Below are 17,853 nucleotides of genomic sequence, written 5' to 3'. Positions count from 1 at the left end.
ATGACCCAAGCTCAGGACCTGGCACGTGGCCTCGTTAAACGTCTTACAGTTGACCTCGGCCCATCGACGTGCTCTAGCTTTAGGGAGATCTCTCTAGTTCTGGACACTCTTCTCTCTCCTAGTTTGGTGTCATCTACAGACTTAATGAGGATATACTTCATCCCCTCATCCTGATTGTTGATAAAGATACTAAACAAGACTGGCCCCAAAACTGAGGCCTGAGGAACACCACTTGTGACTGGCCATGAACCGGATTTAATTCCATTCACTACCACTCTTTAGCCATCCAAACAGTGTTTTATGCATCCATCCATCTAAGCCATGTACAGGCATGATTTCCAGGATGCTGCTGCAAGAGACAGTGTCAAGCACTCTACTAAAGTCCAAATAAACAACATCTGCAGCCCTTCCCTTTTCCACTAAGCAGGTCACCTTGTTGTAGAAGCAGGATTTGCCCTTCGTATATGTGTGTTGGCTGGCCCTGACCACCAAGTTGCACTGCACATACTGCATAATGGCACTCAAGATCTGCTCTGTGACCTCCCTGGCACCAAGGTCAGACTGACAGGTCCGTAGTTCCCTGGCTTCTTTCAGCTGTTCTCACAGATGGGCATCACATTTGTCAGTCTCCAGTCAGTGCAGACCTCCCTAGTTAGCCAGGACTGTAGGCAATGATGGAAAGTGGATTGGTGAGCACTTCTACCAACTCCCAGAGCACCTTTGGGTGTATGCCATCCAGTCCCACAGACTTGTGTATGTCTAAGTGGTGTAGCAGGTCACTAGCCATATCTTCTTGGACTGTGGGACCTTCATTCTGCTCCCCATTCCCATCTACCAGCTCAGGGATCTGTGAACACAGCAAACAACTGGTCCTACTACTAAAGACTGAGGTAAAGAAGGTATTGAGTAACTCAGCCTTTTCCTCACTTTGATCACTATGTTTCCTCTTGCATCCAACAAAGGACAGAAATTCTCCTTAGTTCTCTTTTTGTTGCTAATATATTTGTAGAAGGATTTCCTGTTTTCTTTAACAGCTGAAGCCAAACTAATTTTGAGTTGGGCTTTTATGCTTCTAATTTTCTCCCTGTGTAGCCTCATGACATCTTTGTAGTTCTCCTGAGCAGTCTGGCCCCTTCTTCCAATGTTCTTTTAACCCTGAGCTGCAACCTTATGTCTCTATTCAGCCAGGTTGACATTCTGCTCCACCATCTTGTCTTTTAGCACATGGGGATGGCCTGTTCCTGCACATTTAAGACTCCAGCTTGTCTGTGACAAGCTTTGGAACAACACACCAGAGTTAGAGGAATGGGATACTAGTTAAGAGCCTTCAACCTGTTCTCCTGAGGTATGCCAGTGACACTGCAGCACAGTCAAAGTCTTACAGAGATGAGTGGTGGCACCTGAAATAGTAGGAGCCAGCAGGGAAACATCACTGAAACACCTTAAGGGAATTAAGAGGTGTTTCTCTAAGAAAGTGACAGGGTCAACAGCCGAGCTGAAGTGCCTCTACATGAATGTATGCAGCACGGACAACAAACAGGAGGAGATGGAAGCTACTGTGCTGCTGGAAAGCTGCAATATAACAGCCATTACTGAAACTTCATGGGACAAATTGGTGCTGATCTCTTCTCACAGGTAATTAGTAACAGAACAAGACGGAATGGCCTCAAGCTGTGACTGGCTAGCTTTAGACTGGATATTAGGGAGGTGGCTGAGTCACCAACCCTAGGTGTGTTTGGATGTGGTGCTTGGGGATATGGTTTAGGGGTGAACTTTGTAGAGTAGGGTTATAAGTTGGACTTGGTGATCCAAGGAGTCTTTTCCAACTGGAACGTTTCTGTGATTCTGGGATAACTAGAGTGTGGCTGTTCATGACTACAGCTGTTCAGAAGGGACAGGAGAGGAAGGAAGGGAGAAGGTGTTGCCCTCTGTGTTAAAAGATATCCCTAAAGAATAGCTACAAGCAAGTAAAAAATTTATAAGGAGGAATTAGAGACCAATGCAACAAGGGGAACATTGTGGTTGGTGTCTACTACAGGCCTCCTGATCAAAGGGAGCCTGCTGATGAAGCCTTGTTACTCTAGCTACAGGCGGCCTTGTGCTCACAGGCTCTTGCTGCTGCTGGGGGATTTTTAACCACTCCACATCTGCTGAAAAAATAGCATGGCAAGCTGTAGGCAATCCAGGACACTCCTGGAGCGCTCAGATGAAAACTTCTCAAGAGAGGAAATAAACAGCCATATCTGAGGAGATGAAATACAGGATCACCATGATGAGGTGAGCTCATCACGGATGTCAAGATTGGAGGTACCCTGCGGTGCAGTGGTCACACACTGGTAGAGTTCAGGGTCCTGAGGGATACAAGTCAGACAAAGAGTATAGTTAGGACCCTGAATTTTAGGAAAGCAAACTTCAACCTCTTCAAGGAATTAGTCAACTGGATCACCTAGGAAACAGGTCTTCAGGGAAAAGGGAGCAGAACAGAGCTGGCAGACTATTAAGGACGCTTTCCACAGAGCACAAGAGCTCTCGATCCCCAGGTGTAAGAAATCAGGTAAGGAAGGAAAGAGACCAGCACAGCTGAGTCAAGACTTACTGGTCAAACCAGAAAATGAGGTCAGGAAGGCCAGACACAGCTGGAGCTGATCTTGGCAAGGGATTCTGTGAATAACAAGATGGGCTTCTACAGATATGTCAACCAGAAAAAGAAAGTTACAAAAAACATACCCACCTTGATGAGCAAGAATAGTGAGACAGTAACAGCAGACAAGAATAAGGCTGAGGTTCTCAACAACTTTTTGCTTCAGCCTTCACTGACAAGCTCTCTCCTCATACCTTCCAAGTTGAAGGTCCACACATGGAGACCAGGGGCAACAAGCTCCTCCCATTCTAAGTGATGACAAGGTTTGTGACCACCTGAGGAACCTGAATATACACATCTATGGTACCTGATCACATGCATCCTAGAGTTCTGAAATAACTGGCTGATGTGGCTGCTAAGCCACTCACCATGATGTTTGAAATGTCTTAGCAGTCAGGTGAAGTCCCTGGGGACTGGAAGAAGGGTAAATTTATAGCCATTTTAGAAAGTGTAGAAGGGAGGAACTACCAATCTGTCAACCTCACTTCTGTGTCTGGGAAGATCATAGAACAGATCTTCCTAGAAACTGTGCAAAGGTCCATGGAAGACAGGAAGGTGATTTGAGGCAGCCATCATGGCTTTACTAAGGGCAAGTAGTATATGACCAAATTAGTAGCTTTCTACAGTGGAGCAACTACATAGGTAGACAAGGAGAGGGCAATGGATGTATGAGAATGGCCTATCCCCCAAAGGTAAAAAGATTCTAGGAAGGGAATTGGCAGGTCTCATTGACAGGGCTTTAAACTAGATTTGAAGGGGGAAGGGGCTGAAACTAGTTCCCCAGGCAGGAGTGTGGGGGCGATGAGCTAGAGCCAGACATGAAACCAGCAGCCCAGCTGCAGTGCATGTACACTAATGCACAAAGTATGGGCAACAAACAAGAGGAGCTGGAAGCCTTGTTGCAGCAGGAAAGTTATGATGTAGTTGCCATCACAGAGATGTGGTGGGATGACTCACATGACTGCAGCCCTGCAATTGACGGCTACAGGCTCTTCAGGAGAGACAGGCAAGGAAGAAGGGGTGGAGGGGTGGCCCTGTACATCAGGGAGGCACTAGATGCCATTGAGCTGGAGATCAGAGATGATTGGGTTGAGTGCTTGTGGGTGAGAATTAGAGGGAAGACCAGCAGGGCAGACATCCTGGTTGGAGTCTGTTATAGACCACCCAACCAGGAGGAAGATGTTGATGATGCATTCTGTCGGCAGCTTAAGGCTGTCTCAGGATCCCCTGACCTTGTTCTCATGGGCGACTTCAACTTGCTGGGATCTCAACACAGCAGAGAGGAGGCAGTCTAGGAGGTTCTTAGAGTGCATGAAGGACAGCTTCTTATCCCAGGTGCTGCGCAAGCCTACCGGGGCAAGGCTATGCTTGACCTCCTCTTCACCAACAGGGAAGGGCTGGTGGGTGATGTGGTGGTCGGAGGCTGTTTAGGGGCCAGTGACCATGAGATAATTGAATTTTCAGTACTCAGTCAAGCTAAGAGGGGCAGCAAGAAGACCTCCACTCTGGACTTCCAGAGGGCAGACTTCAGGTTACTCAAGGAGCTAACTCAGAAGATTCTTTGGGAAAAAGCCCTTAAAAACCAAGGGGTCCAGGAGAGCTGGGCCTACTTCAAGGAAGAACTCTTGAAGGCGCAGGAACAGGCTGTGCCAATGTGCCGGAAGAGGAGCCACTGGGGCAGACGGCCAGCCTGGATGGGTAATGAACTTCTAAAAGAACTAAGGGAAAAAAAGAGGGTGTATCATCTTTGGAAGAAAGGTGAGGCAACCCATGGAATGTTTAAGGATGTTGCTAGGTCTTGTAGGAAGAAACTTAGCGAGGCAAAAGCACATTTGGAGCTTAGACTGGCCTCTGCTGTGAAGGACAACAAAAAATCCTTCTATAAATATATTAATAGCAAGAGGAGGGGCAAGGACAACCTCCACTCCTTGGTGGACACAGAGGGTAATGTAACAAAAGATGAGGAAAAGGCAGAGGTACTTAACACCTTCTTTGCCTCAATTTTTACTAGCAGGACAGAATGTCTTCCAGACAGCTGGCCTGCAGAGCTGGCAGAAGGAGCCAGGGAGCAGCATAGTTTTCGTCTGTTCCGGAGGGGGCAATTAGAGATCTCCTCAGCCGTTTGGATCCCCGCAAGTCCATGGGACCAGACGGGATCCATCCTAGGGTGCTGAGAGAGCTGGCAGATGAGGTGGCCAAGCCACTGTAGAGTGGGGTTTTTTTAATACATCATCTGCTGCATTAATGTAACAATCATAATCTAGACTCAAAAATCAAATACAATTTGTTCCCTCAATGGCTAGGAGAAGCAGATGATGGTGGAGATATACTTGATCACCGAGGGGTCCTTGTCTCACTGTTCAGCAGTATTTGTTGTCCAAGATCCCTGTTAGAACTTGCAATTGCTTGGTTCTACACATAGAATTATAGAATCAATAAGGTTGGAAAAGACCTCAAGGATCATCAAGTCCAACCTGTTACCCAACACCTCATGACTAACTAAACCATGGCACCAAGTGCCACATCCAATCCCCTCTTGAACACCTCAAGGGACAGTGACTCTACCACCTACCTGGGCAGCCCATTCCAATGGCAACCAACTCTGTGAAGAACTTTCTCCTTACCTTGAGACTAAACTTCCCCTGGTGCAGCTTGAGACTATGTTATCTTGTTCTGGTGCTGGATGCCTGAGAGAAGAGACCAACCCCCACTTGCCTACAGCCTCCCTTCAGATAGTTGTAGAGAGCAGTAAGGTCTCACCAGAGCCTTCTCTTCTCCAGGCTAAACAACAGTGGCTCCCTCAGCCTCTCCTCATGGGGCTTGTGCTCAAGGCCTCTCCCCAGCCTTGTTGCCCTTCTCTGGACACGTTCGAGTGTCTCGATGTCCTTTTCAAATTGAGGGGCCCAGAAATGGACACAGTACTCAAGGTGTGGACTAACCAGTGCTAAGTAAAGGGGCACAATGACTTCCCTGCTCCTGACGGCCACACTAGTCCTGATGCTGGCCAGGATCCCATTGGTCTTCTTGGCCACTTGGGCACACTGCTGGCTCATGTTCATCCAGCTGTCAATGAGCACCCCCAGGTCCCTGTTTGGCAGCTCTTCAGCAACTCTGATCCCAGCCTGCAGCACTGCATAGGGTTGTTGTGGTCAAAATGCAGCACCTGGCACTTGGACTTGTTGAATGCCATCATGTTGGAGTCTACCCATCTGTCCAGCCTGTTGAGGTCGCTCTGCAGAGCCCTTCTATCCTCTAACAGATCAACACCTGCCCCCAGCTTGGTGTCATCTGCAAATTTACTGATGATGGACTCAACCCCCTCTTCCAGATCATCAATAAAGATATTGCAGAGGATGGGGCCCAGCACTGATCCCTGGGGGACACCACTAATGACTGGCCACCAGCTGAATGTGGCATCATTCACCACCACTCTCTGGGCCTGACCCTCCAGCCAGTTCCTAATCCAGCACAGAGTGCTGCTGTCCAAGCCACAGTCTGACACATTGGCCAAGAGTTTGCTGTGGGGAATGGTGTTAAAGGCCTTGCTGAAGTCCAGGCAGACTACATCCACAGCCTTCCCCACATCTACCAGGCAGGTCACCTGATCATAGAAGGAGATCAGGTTGGTCAGGCAAGGCTTGCCCTTCCTAAATCCATGCTGGCTGGGCCTGATCCCTTGGCCATCCTTCAGGTGCACAGTGATCTGCTCCATAATTTTTCCTGGCACTGAGGTCAGGCTGACAGGCCTGTAGTTTGCAGGTTCATCCATTCAGCCCTTCTTGGGAATGGGCATCACACTGGCCAGCTTCCAGTCATCTGGAACCTCTCCAGTGAGCCAGAACTGGAGGAAAATGATGGAGAGCGGCTTGGCCAGCTCATCTGCCAGCTCTCTCAGCACCCTAGGATGGATCCCATCTAGTCTCATGGACTTGTGGGGATTCAAGTGGCTTAGAACCTCAGCCTTTTCCTCATCTTTAGTTACAGAGTTTCCCTCCAAGTCCAATAAAGAGTGGAAGTTCCTCTTGCCCCTCTTTTTAGCATTAATATATTTATAAAAATGCTTTTTATTATCTTTCACAGAATTGGCTAGGTTGAGTTCTAACTGGGCTTTTGCCTCTCTAATTTTTCTCCTACATGATCTAACAACATCTTTAGACATATCACTAGTTGCCTCCCCCCCTTTCCAAAGGCAATACACCCTCTTTTTTCCCCGTAATTTGTTCAAGAGCTGCTTGCTCATCCAAGTTGGTCACCTTCCTGTGCCTTCAAGAGCTCCTGTTTGAAGCAGGTCCACCATCCTGGACCCCTTTGTTCTTGAGAGCTGCTACCCAGGGAACTTTCTGAGTAAGCTGCTTGAACAAGGTGAATTTTGCCCTCTGGAAGTCCAAAGTGAGGGTTTAGTTTTCGCTCCTCCTTATTTCCCTGCATATTGAAAACTCTACTATCTCATGGTCACTGCACCCTAGTCTCCTACCATCACATCTCCCACCAGCCCTTCTCTATTTGAGAACAGCAGGTCAAGTAGAGTCTAACCCTTGGTAGGCTCGCTTAACAGCTGCATCAGGAAGCTGTCCTCCATACATTCTAAGCAACGTATGCTTCCCCATTCTGTGGGAACACCTGGCTGGTCGGGTGCCTAGGATCTTCCAGGTTGGTAAGGAAGGAAGTGATAAGCCTAGGAACATGGAGGTCGCTTAGCCTGGAGAAGAGGAGACTCGGGGTGACCTTATTACTCTCTACAACTACCTGAAGGGAGGTTGTAGACAGACGGATGTTGGTCTCTTCTCCCAGGCAGCCAGTACCAGAACAAGAGGACACAGTCTCAGGCTGCACCAGGGGAGGTTTAGGCTCGATGTTAGGAAGAAGTTCTTCACAGAAAGAGTGATTTGCCATTGGAATGGGCTGCCTGGGGAGGTGGTGGAGTCGCCATCATTGGAGGTTTTCAGGAGGAGACTTGATGGGGTGCTTGGTGCCATGGGTTAGATGTTTGGGTGGTGTTGGATTGGTTGATGGGTTGGACGCGATGATCTTGAAGGTCTCTTCCAACCTGGTTTATTCTATGTTTACTCTATGTATTCTATGTTCTATGTTCTAAGCGTCAAGTGCTTCAACCACTTGGTGAACAGGACGTTCACCAAGGTATAATAAGGGAAATGAACACGGTGACCCACTCAGTGCCACATGATGGCTACTTGCCTTATAAAATGGTACAGCTACCACAAATACATTACCAAAGTTCGGAAGTAGGGACTACTGGTGTCATGCTACCCCTTGGAACCATCACTGTACCAGTCGCACTACCACCAGTAGGATAGCTCCTACTGCTGCGTCTGAAGAGGGATTCTCACGAGCTTAACCTGTGTGCTAGTGGGCAGACGGCGAACGACGGGCGGTGGTTCGAGAGGCGCCGTAGCCCCTCATAAGCCCTATCCGACCCAGCATCACCGCACAACTTGCACTCGTCCGCAGGACCGACACCGCGACGACCAGCAGTACGGCGCAGCAGCAGCGCGAAGTCCCGCCCCCGCTCCCGGTGGTGCCGCCCAGGCTGGCGGGTTTGCGCATGCGCGGGCTCGGGTTGCGCCGTCACGGTGGTGCGCCGTCACGGTGGTGCGGCGTCCCCTCCGAACCCTACGCACCTGCGCTGCTGGGGTCAGGCCAGTGCCGCACCCACCAGCCCTGCCATGGCTGACGCGCGCTTGAGGCAGATCAAGATCAAGACCGGTGTTGTGAAGCGGTAAGTGCTCACAGCCGCTCGGAGACTCCAAAGGCGGTCCTGAGGGGCGAGTAGAGTGGAGAGTGGGCCTTGCCGCGGTGGTTGGGGGCTCCCCTGGGCTGGGCCGCGCCGAGCCGCTGCCGGTAAGGCTTCGCGTGCCTTTGGCCGCGCCTCCTGCGCGGCCGAATCGATGGCGGCCTTGTCGCCCTGGGTAGGGCTGGCGGGGTTTGCCGGAGGGCGGCACAAGTTCTGCCGTGAGTGCCCGCTTCTTCCCCTCGCTCACAGCCTTCAGCGGCAGGCCTTTCCGAGAAGACCATTAAAATGGGGATTTTGTTCTGCTTCGGTAGTGATTTTGAGAGCCAAAGGGAGTCACGCTGCCCCACCAGTGTACAGGGCAGCCTCGCTGGATCCCGTGATGAGGCATGAAGCCTTACTTATGCTAGCAAAACAGCTGTTGAATAGATTATTTCCGATTAGAAAGTTTAAACCGCAGACCTAATGGTGAACTCATCACCTGAGTCTCTATTTTGCCCAGTTTTAACCCAGTCTCTATTTTTTATGAAATGGTGGAGTTGTATCTGTCTCGATCCCTCACTATCGCTATCAACACAAGGCTTTTACATTAATTATTTGGTCACAGTGACGTTTATTAAGGCTACACCCTACAAAGACTGCATTGGCTCAGAGACAAGAAGTAGTATGCAATATCATGTTAAAAAGCCCACTTCTGTACAGTCAACTTCATTATAATACTTGTCTGATTTCAGTTAGTAGAAGACTAATCAGTAAGATGGACACAATTCTAAAACCTGATAGAATTGAAAGGTTGGACTTGATGTCCAAAAAAGCAAAACAGCTACAGATTGATCACTCTGTACTAGATAAAGGCACTTCTGAGTTCCTAGCCTCCAAATGGTCAGCGGTTCTCTGGCACTGACACAAGCAAGAAATTGGTTAGATAATTGTAAGGGCCTATTTTTTGTCACTGAACAGGAAGAGCCAGCTTATGACCTTGTGTTTTATTTTTAAGCAAGACATCTTTAGTATGGGTCTTAATGATTGGCTTGTTGACTGCTTTTTGCTTTCTGTCCCTTTCCTCACCTTTGTTAGGGTTACTGGCTGTGCTGGATAGAAACATTGTAAATGTCCTCTGTGCATTTTGAAGTGGATGTTGTTTTGTGCCCAAGTATTCTGTGGTCTGGGGAAACTAGAATAACACAGATTAACACTTTTTGGGGGTTGTTGGGTGTTTTTTGTTTGTTTTGGTCGGTTTATTTTTGTGTGTGTTGTTTTGGTTTTATGGTTGTTAGCTAAAAGTATAACTTTATTTGTCTAAAGAGCATTTCAGATAACCATTGCTTAATGATAAACCATCACAAAAGTTACCTGAGCAAACTTCTTCTTCGTATTTGTAGACTAGGAAACAGTGAGAGGAAAATCTTTACTAGGCAATGAACAACTGTATGGAGACCCCAACAGACCTTGTGTAGACCTGCATGTTTCCCTAGTGAATCATATCATATGGCTATGTACCCTCAGATCTGGACATTTCCTAATGATGACAGTGTGGTTGTGCAGATAACTACATGTGGAGCTGCTTCACTGTCTCTAAGCTGCTGTCTTCTAGCTCTTAGATAAGCTCCATTTCTCTGCATCTGCAGTTTGAATCTGAGAGAGCTGAGAGCAAGACACTAAAATTTAAGTGTTTTTTGTCCATTGTGAGCAATTTCTTCACAGCTTAGTGTGGCTTTTCTGTTTGTTCACTCAGTTTATGGAAATCCATGGAAACTGGTTTTGATTTTGCTACAGGCTTGTTGCATCAAAGAGTAGGTTTCTTACAGAGATGGTTGCTTACATTCCCAGTGGATATTCCAGTGCAATTGCAATAATCCCAAACCAGGTTCAATTATAGTCAGTCAGAATTAATATACACACAGTTTCAAATGTTTCTACTTTGTTTCTAACAGCACCTTTTCCTGATCTTATACTCACCTTTTTGCTGCCCTTCTGGGTCCTGAGGCCTCTGCCTCAACTTGGTAGTGGGGAGGGGACAATTTCAACCAAGTCCTCAGCATCCCAAATCCTTTGTTGAGAGGAGTATGATGTTGGTTGTTTTGTAGTTCTCAGAGTCTGCATTTAGAAATGGATACTAAACATCCGCATTAGTTTCTCTTTGTTGTTTTGCACTCCATGTGTTATCAGCATTTCCTCTGCATAGTGTCTTTTATATGTGTTTGGTTCAGTTATCCTAAAAAATGTTTTTTTGCCATCTCTTTTGTGACCAGTATTTGACCAATTAGTTTACAGCTCTGTGCCTTTCAGCATCTCCCTGTGCCTGTGTTTGCAAGAACTCTACTATCATCCTCGGTTCCTGCTCTCATCGGATTTGATCTTTCATGCTTCTTGTTTTATTCTGTGTCAGTATTGTGTGAATTTTGTTACTAACAAAATTCAATACAACAGTGTTATACCACATTATTGTACAAAACTGAGCAAAAATTAAAGCAGATAATTGTTGCCTAGTCATAATAGCAGTTACAGTTAAACAAGTGAAAAAATCTCTAAGCTGGTCAAGTCCAGCACAGTCTCACTATTCCTGAGAACTATTTTGTGAGCCTAATACAAATTTTATGGCCTCTTAAAAACAATACTTATTAAGTTACAGTATTTTTAGAGGTACTATATAGGAGGGCATTCTTCTGAATTGCAATTTGTGATGGGAATAGTAAACTTGGTGTTGATCCATCACTGTTTGAGCTAGTCTAAACCTTATAGCCTTCTCCTTTGTGTCTTGCAAAAGGATTTGGGTTGCCACCCATCTGTGTATTTCAGGGAGCAGAAAATCCACTGAAAATTACCAGGACTATGAGGAGGGGGGAGGGGGAAAAAAGTGATTCAGCACATAACTGTACTAGTTTCAGGGCTAAGGGATGAAAGTACTTGAGGAAGTGATACAAATACAGTTGACAGGATTCATAGTTGCTCTTAGAGAATGGCTGTGTGCATAAACAAATATGCTTACCTTGCATTTGTTGTGTGGTTACAATATGTGCATCTACAGTTACTCTGCAGCAGCTGACATACTGTAAGTGAAAGTAAAATAAAAACAAGAAACACCAAAACAAGGGAGAAAAGGAATGTTATCTCACACTCCCTGCAGGGAATGTGGATATGATAGAGCAGTAACTCTCACTTCTGTGACAGTTGTGCACAGATAGTAGAGGAGGTGTGGCTCTTCCTCTCCACCCTTCCTTGTCCAACTAGAAGTCTCGTTGTGTATCCTCTACTACAGTGGGCATGCATGTGACTTGAATCAATTTAGAAACATTAACATTGTCTTCTTATTTTGGACTAGAATAACTACATGGGTATTTATTCCTACTGTGTGAGAAGACTCACACAGAAGTTTATTAAATATGCCATAAAGTCACTGTCTTAACGCTTCAGTGATTTTCCTTATTTGTGTATGCATTTAGAGTTTAAAAAAGTACATTCAATGTAGCCTGTCATGATGGTTTATTTCATTCAGTCCTATAAGAGTTTATCCAAAAAGGTAAGGGCCAAGAACCTGTAAAGATGTATTGAAATTTTTCAACATTTCATTTGTCTGTTTTTAATCATCTGCTGTGGCGGTTATTTTCTGTCATTGGTTAAGTAACTCATAATTTTTTAAATCCCCCCCCGCCCCCCCCAAAAAAAAAAAAAAAAATAAGAACAAAGCAGCTACTCTGCTTCAGGTATTATTTTTTTTTCACCTGTATATCAAAAATTCTTTGTGTACCCCTCTCAAGAGACACTGTTGTAAGCTGTGGATATTTTACCTGCCTTTTATGTTTCTTGTGTTGCTATATACCAGTGAAAGAAAGATAAACTAGGAATGGGGAGAACATTTTTTTTTTTTAATTTTTTTTTGTGAATCTGATAGCCAGGCGCTTGGTGATTGCATACTTTTATTGTCTTGTCATTCAAAAACCAGTAGATTTGATCATGAATAATAATGTTTGCTGTATTTGTGTCTGATATTCATTCCAACAAGCAATACTTATGGTTTAATCACTTCAAAATAGTCTTACTCTCAGTAAGTCCAGACTCAGCCTGCTGAATAGTGAAGGAACTGGTAAAAAAAAAAAAATCACCAAAACTTAAAAAAATTCTTACTCTTATTTTAGATTGGCAATGATTTTAAAAACTACTGCAAACAAAGTAAGTTGGGTCATGTGAAAATAGCACTGACGTTTGCCCATAGTTTCCATCTGATTAAGTGGAAGTGACACCAGTAGATTAGAGTGAGACTAAGACAATTCACATTGCAATTGTGTTAGTTTAACTTTAACAATCTTTTAACACCCTTGTTTAAATGTGGCTGACATACCATAATTACAAATCTACAAGCCTTGATTATAGAATTTTACATTATGAACCTATGGGGAAAGCATATTGATTTTTGTGAAGCAGCTCTTTTTTAAAACCACCTTTCTAAAACTATGGAATCTTCCCAAGATTGTTCTTTTCCCTGTTGCACTGATCAATACTCTTTTTCTCACTGTAAAATATCATCATATTTCCAAGCAGTTTGCACTGTGATTTTCCCCATGCGCTCACCCAAAGCACAGAAAATTCTGCAAGTTACACAAAAGTGGGGGGTTATTTTAAAATATAAATTTAAACAATTCTCTTAAATTGAATTATTTTACTGGTGACTTCAGAATACATTTTATGTGACTGAAGGATGAAGTATTGCAGAGAATGCGTGATTCCTTTCGCTGTATGTTGACTTTTGCTAATTCAAGAATCAAGTAACCAAAAATCTTTTGGTTACTCAAGCATTTTATTTTTTCTGATGTAAATACAAATTTTCTCAATCTTCTGTCAAATGAATTATGGCTATGGTTTTGCTTGTTTCCCAGTAACTACAGGTACTAGATCTGATTCATACAAGTATGTGGATGCTAAGAAATTAGCATCTCCTTTCTTTGTAAGTAGAAGATTGTATGCAACAATCCTTGTTAGCTCAATTAGTGGGAAGAACTTGGGCATGTTATAGGGGTATTGAGGAATGATCTGCAGAGCTGCTTAGCTATATTGAGTCAACAGGATGAAATGATTTAATGTGTGTACACTGCTCATCCAAGAGTTCAAAGATTCAGGAGGATAAATACAATGTGCGCACTGTTGGATACAAGCTGACTATGCAAATGAAATAACGCTTCTCAGGGTGCAGGAGCATTGTGCACCTGTTGCAAGGGTTGTCACTTGCTCAGTCATGGAGTCTTAAGCTTGCTTTCAGTGCCAGCCAAATGTGGTTGTTATGGTTCAGGGCTACTTAGATCTGTCTGAAGTACCTCTGTAGTGCTCTTGGCACCAGAATCAGATACAGAAAGTCCCAAGATGGCTCTGCATTTGAAAGCTGCTTCAGATTTAAGTTAATCTGTGTCCTGCATAAAAAATTGCCTTATGTGAACTGGCTGATAAAGGAGTACACCTGCATTTACATAGTTATGAGGTAACATCTGTGGCATACATAGTCACCAACCCAGACTGAAGAGTAATTTCAGGTTGAATGTAGTCTGCAGAAACAAAACTACTTGTTGGAAGAGGTTCCTATTTCCCATTGTTTTTGAGTGCATGCTTTCTTTTAAACTTCAGGAATATCAAATCTTAGAGCTTAAAAAGCTCGTAAGAGCACACACTGTTTGCTGTGAAAATTGTGTTGTGTGTTGGCTTGGGGTGTTTTGATGGGTTTTATGTCATTTGTTTTACCTTTTGAGCAGACCTAAACACTGATGCTTTTTTTAGAAGTATCCCAAAAATTTAAATTAGTAAAAGATTGCATTCTTCTCATTGCTTCTTCCATCCCATTGTCTCTTCAAAAAAAAAAAAAAAAAAAAAGTTTAGAATAATCAAAGCCTTTAGTGAAGCTCATGATTCTGGCATCTCAGGTTTTTTTATTTTTACAATTATCTTCTCCCTGCCCCCTGAGCCAAAACTGTCTTCTGTATGTCCATGCTCACTATACTAATCTATTGATGTCATTTTGATTGGCAAAACTAAGCTGCACACCAAGTTTGTCAACATAGGTGTCAGTAGCAATGGGATGTTGAAGAGGAAAGAAAGTGGGGTTTGGGTTTTTTTTAAGAACATACACAAAATGTTGGTTTTGCAAAATTAAGTTCTTTAAGCTGTCTTTCAGAAGTTTGGAAATACAGTAGTTATGGTTGCTTGGCAATCCTTATTTGATGCCATTATTCATATGTGTAGTACTCCTGTGTTGTCTTTCATTCTACATACTTTTTTCCTGGTATTCTTATTGATGCCATGGAGCCACATATTCACTTCTCTGGATAAAACAGTTGGAAATAATCATTTTGTGCTGAATTAGAATGTAAATCTATGGGAAAACATCATATTAAATTTATAGTAGTGCTTTGTATAGAGAAGGTGAGCTACAGCTGCACGAACAATGATAATTGATCCTGGCTTGACTTTGAATGAAGTACTATTAAATTTTATGTCATATTGGTGAATATCTCATTCAGGATCAGGAGGTCCATCATATGTTCTTTCAACTGTATTTAGTGTCTTTCTTGATGCATTCCAAGTGGCCTACACAGATAATATGTCTGTAGTTCTATTTAATGTTGTTCCTTACTGTAGCTCCATTGGTTATCCCCTGTTGTGGGGATGAGGGGAAGGAAGGAAGGAAGTAGATTCTGTGCTTTTCATCCAAAACATAGCTCTTGACTGAATATGATTACTGGGTTACAGAAGGGAAAATGAAATTGAGGTTTGGCAGTGCCAATTGTTGCCACAACAGAGATCCCATTTCTTGCTCTTCCTTCTCTAGAAGTGGAGTTCTTGGGCTCTTAAGTGTTTATAGCTTTCAGCTTCTGACCTGTTTTATTGCTGGAATTTTTGCCACTCTTCTCTCCAACTTCTGTCTTCAATCCATCAGAAATGCTCTTTCAGCTCTCTCGATGGAGTAGTCTTTCTCTTGTTTGTGCCCAACCAAGTAAGTTCTTGCGATACCTTAGCAAAAATCTTGATTCCCCAGGCAGTATCTTCTGCTTTTTAGTAGTCTGTAACTTAAGAGCTTTCATCCTTATTGCATCTGTTGGATTCTTCCATTCCCCTGTCCCCATTCATGCTCCTACAGGCTGCCTGCAACCATGCATGCCCTCGCCAGGCAGACTTTCTCAACAAGGCAAAAAGGGAAACTAGTAACAGAGATGCTATTGAAAAGTTAAAACCAAGTAATTTTTAAATGCAAAAGATTTTCTAACTTAACCCCTTCTCCCTCCTCTCCCCACCTTGTAACTGATTTTTTATAGTCTTTGCAATACTGATCCTTGACAAAAGCCAAGCTTGTGAAGTGACCTGAAATGTCATGGTAACTCAGTTTTGTAAGCCGTAGATTCAGGACAGGCTAAAAATTATGCTTGTACTTGCATATGGTTTCTTGACTCTTGGAAGAGAAAGTTTGTCTTTTATTAGCATTTTATTATATCAAGAAAGTGAGCACAAATACTTGAGGTCCTGTCCAAATCAGAAAGTAGTCACTAACAGCCAAGAAAACATGGCAGTTCATGGTAACTGTGTCAAGTATTGTACTACTTTTCTTCTTCCTTCCTTGACTTTTCCTCTTAGGCCTCAGTCTGTGAGGCCTGTGTAGCTTATGCAGCCTTAGTCAACCCAAGGATGTAAGCTATTTGCAGGTAGTGATATGTGCAGTACCAATGATGCTGCAGTTGTTGAATCAATTGCATAGTAATTGTGCATATTGTTAATACATGGAATTTAGTATGTTGTAACCAAAAAAAAAAAAAAAGGGTTTAAACTAAGTCTTCATGGCTATTTCATTATCTAGTCAATACATGCTGTCAGCTTTGCATTTCATGTGTGCTTAAGCTGAATCAAAGGCATATTAGCATATACCATTGTTAATAGCAAACTTAGTTTTGAAGAGATGCATGTCCTTTCAGTAGTGAAGCAATTCAATAGTAAAATTGAGAAATTTCCCTCAACTGGGATTGCTCAGTTCAGCCAGGAAAGTGTATCTTGTGTTGATTTTTTTCCAAATGCTGGAGAGCAGTCTTTATTTGGTGGTTTAAGCACATAGGTGTCATTCTAGCTCATGTAGAAACTGATTTGTTGGCAATTGTAGGCCAGGGGAAACGTGTAAAAAGTAATTGTGTGTGCTTGATCAGTTCTTGTACTATTTTACCATTTTATTCTATGCATCCAGTAGCAGTTCCTATCTGCCACTGTGGCTTAGGAAGGTGGAGTTTTTGTCTACATGGTGCCCTCATTTCATTATGCAGTGGGAAAACTCATGTGGTGCATGCTTTATTGATCTGTCAACCTTCAGATAAACTATCTGCCTGTCCTATGGTCAGAGACTTAGATATACATTCTACTGATAGTGACGCAACCACAAGAGATGGCACTGCTGTTGACATGTAAAAACCAGGGTAGGAACATACACGTCTTTGGGGAGTGAGAAAGGAGGGGAATTTGGGATTCTTTCAGCAGCATCCAGGAATTAGAACAATCTAAGCCGCTAACAGCTTTGCACCCTAAACAGACTAGGAGTGATGTCTCTTGAGAAACCAATGTCATCCTAAATTCGGAGGTCTCATTTCCCTGTCCTTCTGTTCAGTTTTCTGGTGCTAGTCAAACCTTTGCTGAGCTCGCTCAGTTTGCTTAATGAAGGACCATAACAGTCACCTTTTCTTTTTCTTACAAGGCTAATTTCCTGCTCCTTCAGTGAACTGAATTGGCTTGTGGAGAGATTAGGCATTAGTGCTGGCAGAGGTGTATGCTGGACCAAGGAGGAAGAAGACCTATGTTCAGTAGTGGCCAGCTTTTTGACTGTCTTGAACCCTCTCGTGTTGTTTTGTTCATCATCTTGGGGAGCTGAAGTGGGAGAGAGAAAGGGAACAGAAGATAGATGAGGAAGTAAATCCTAACAGCATAGAAAGTTAAGGATTTTTTTCCTGAAGTCTCTCAAGATCTTTGAGCTCTTCTGGTTTTAGTGTGCAGCTTTAAAGTAATAAAACTGGGGTTTTTTACGCAAAATGCACAAATGGTGAAATTGATTGTTCAGTAATGTGAAAGTCAAAAATGTCAAGGATTTTAAAAGGGCAGGAGCCAAAGCCAGGAGCTGACCTATTGTCTATTAAACATTGATGGTTTAGTTTTGTTCTTCAGTGTTAAAGTACTTAACTTGATTTTTAGACACAAGGATACCACAGGAAATGTCACTCTAGACTTGATTTATCTCTTTATACACTTTGCCTAGTAGTTAACTACTGACTGGCACTGGAGACAGGGTCCAGAACAATTGGATCTTACATTTCCAATTTTTCATTTTGAAGGACTAGGAGAAGCTAGTAAAATATTATTCTTTCGTTTGAGTTACTTTTTTCCTAAGGAATAAGCTTCTTGTCAGTAGATTTAAGCCAGGTATGTGGAAGTCTTCCATTGAACATTTATGTGG

The sequence above is a fragment of the Dryobates pubescens genome, chromosome Z, assembly GCF_014839835.1.
Source record: "Dryobates pubescens isolate bDryPub1 chromosome Z, bDryPub1.pri, whole genome shotgun sequence".
In the NCBI taxonomy this organism is placed as follows: Eukaryota; Metazoa; Chordata; class Aves; order Piciformes; family Picidae; genus Dryobates; species Dryobates pubescens.
Note: the sequence above shows the minus strand (reverse complement) of the source record.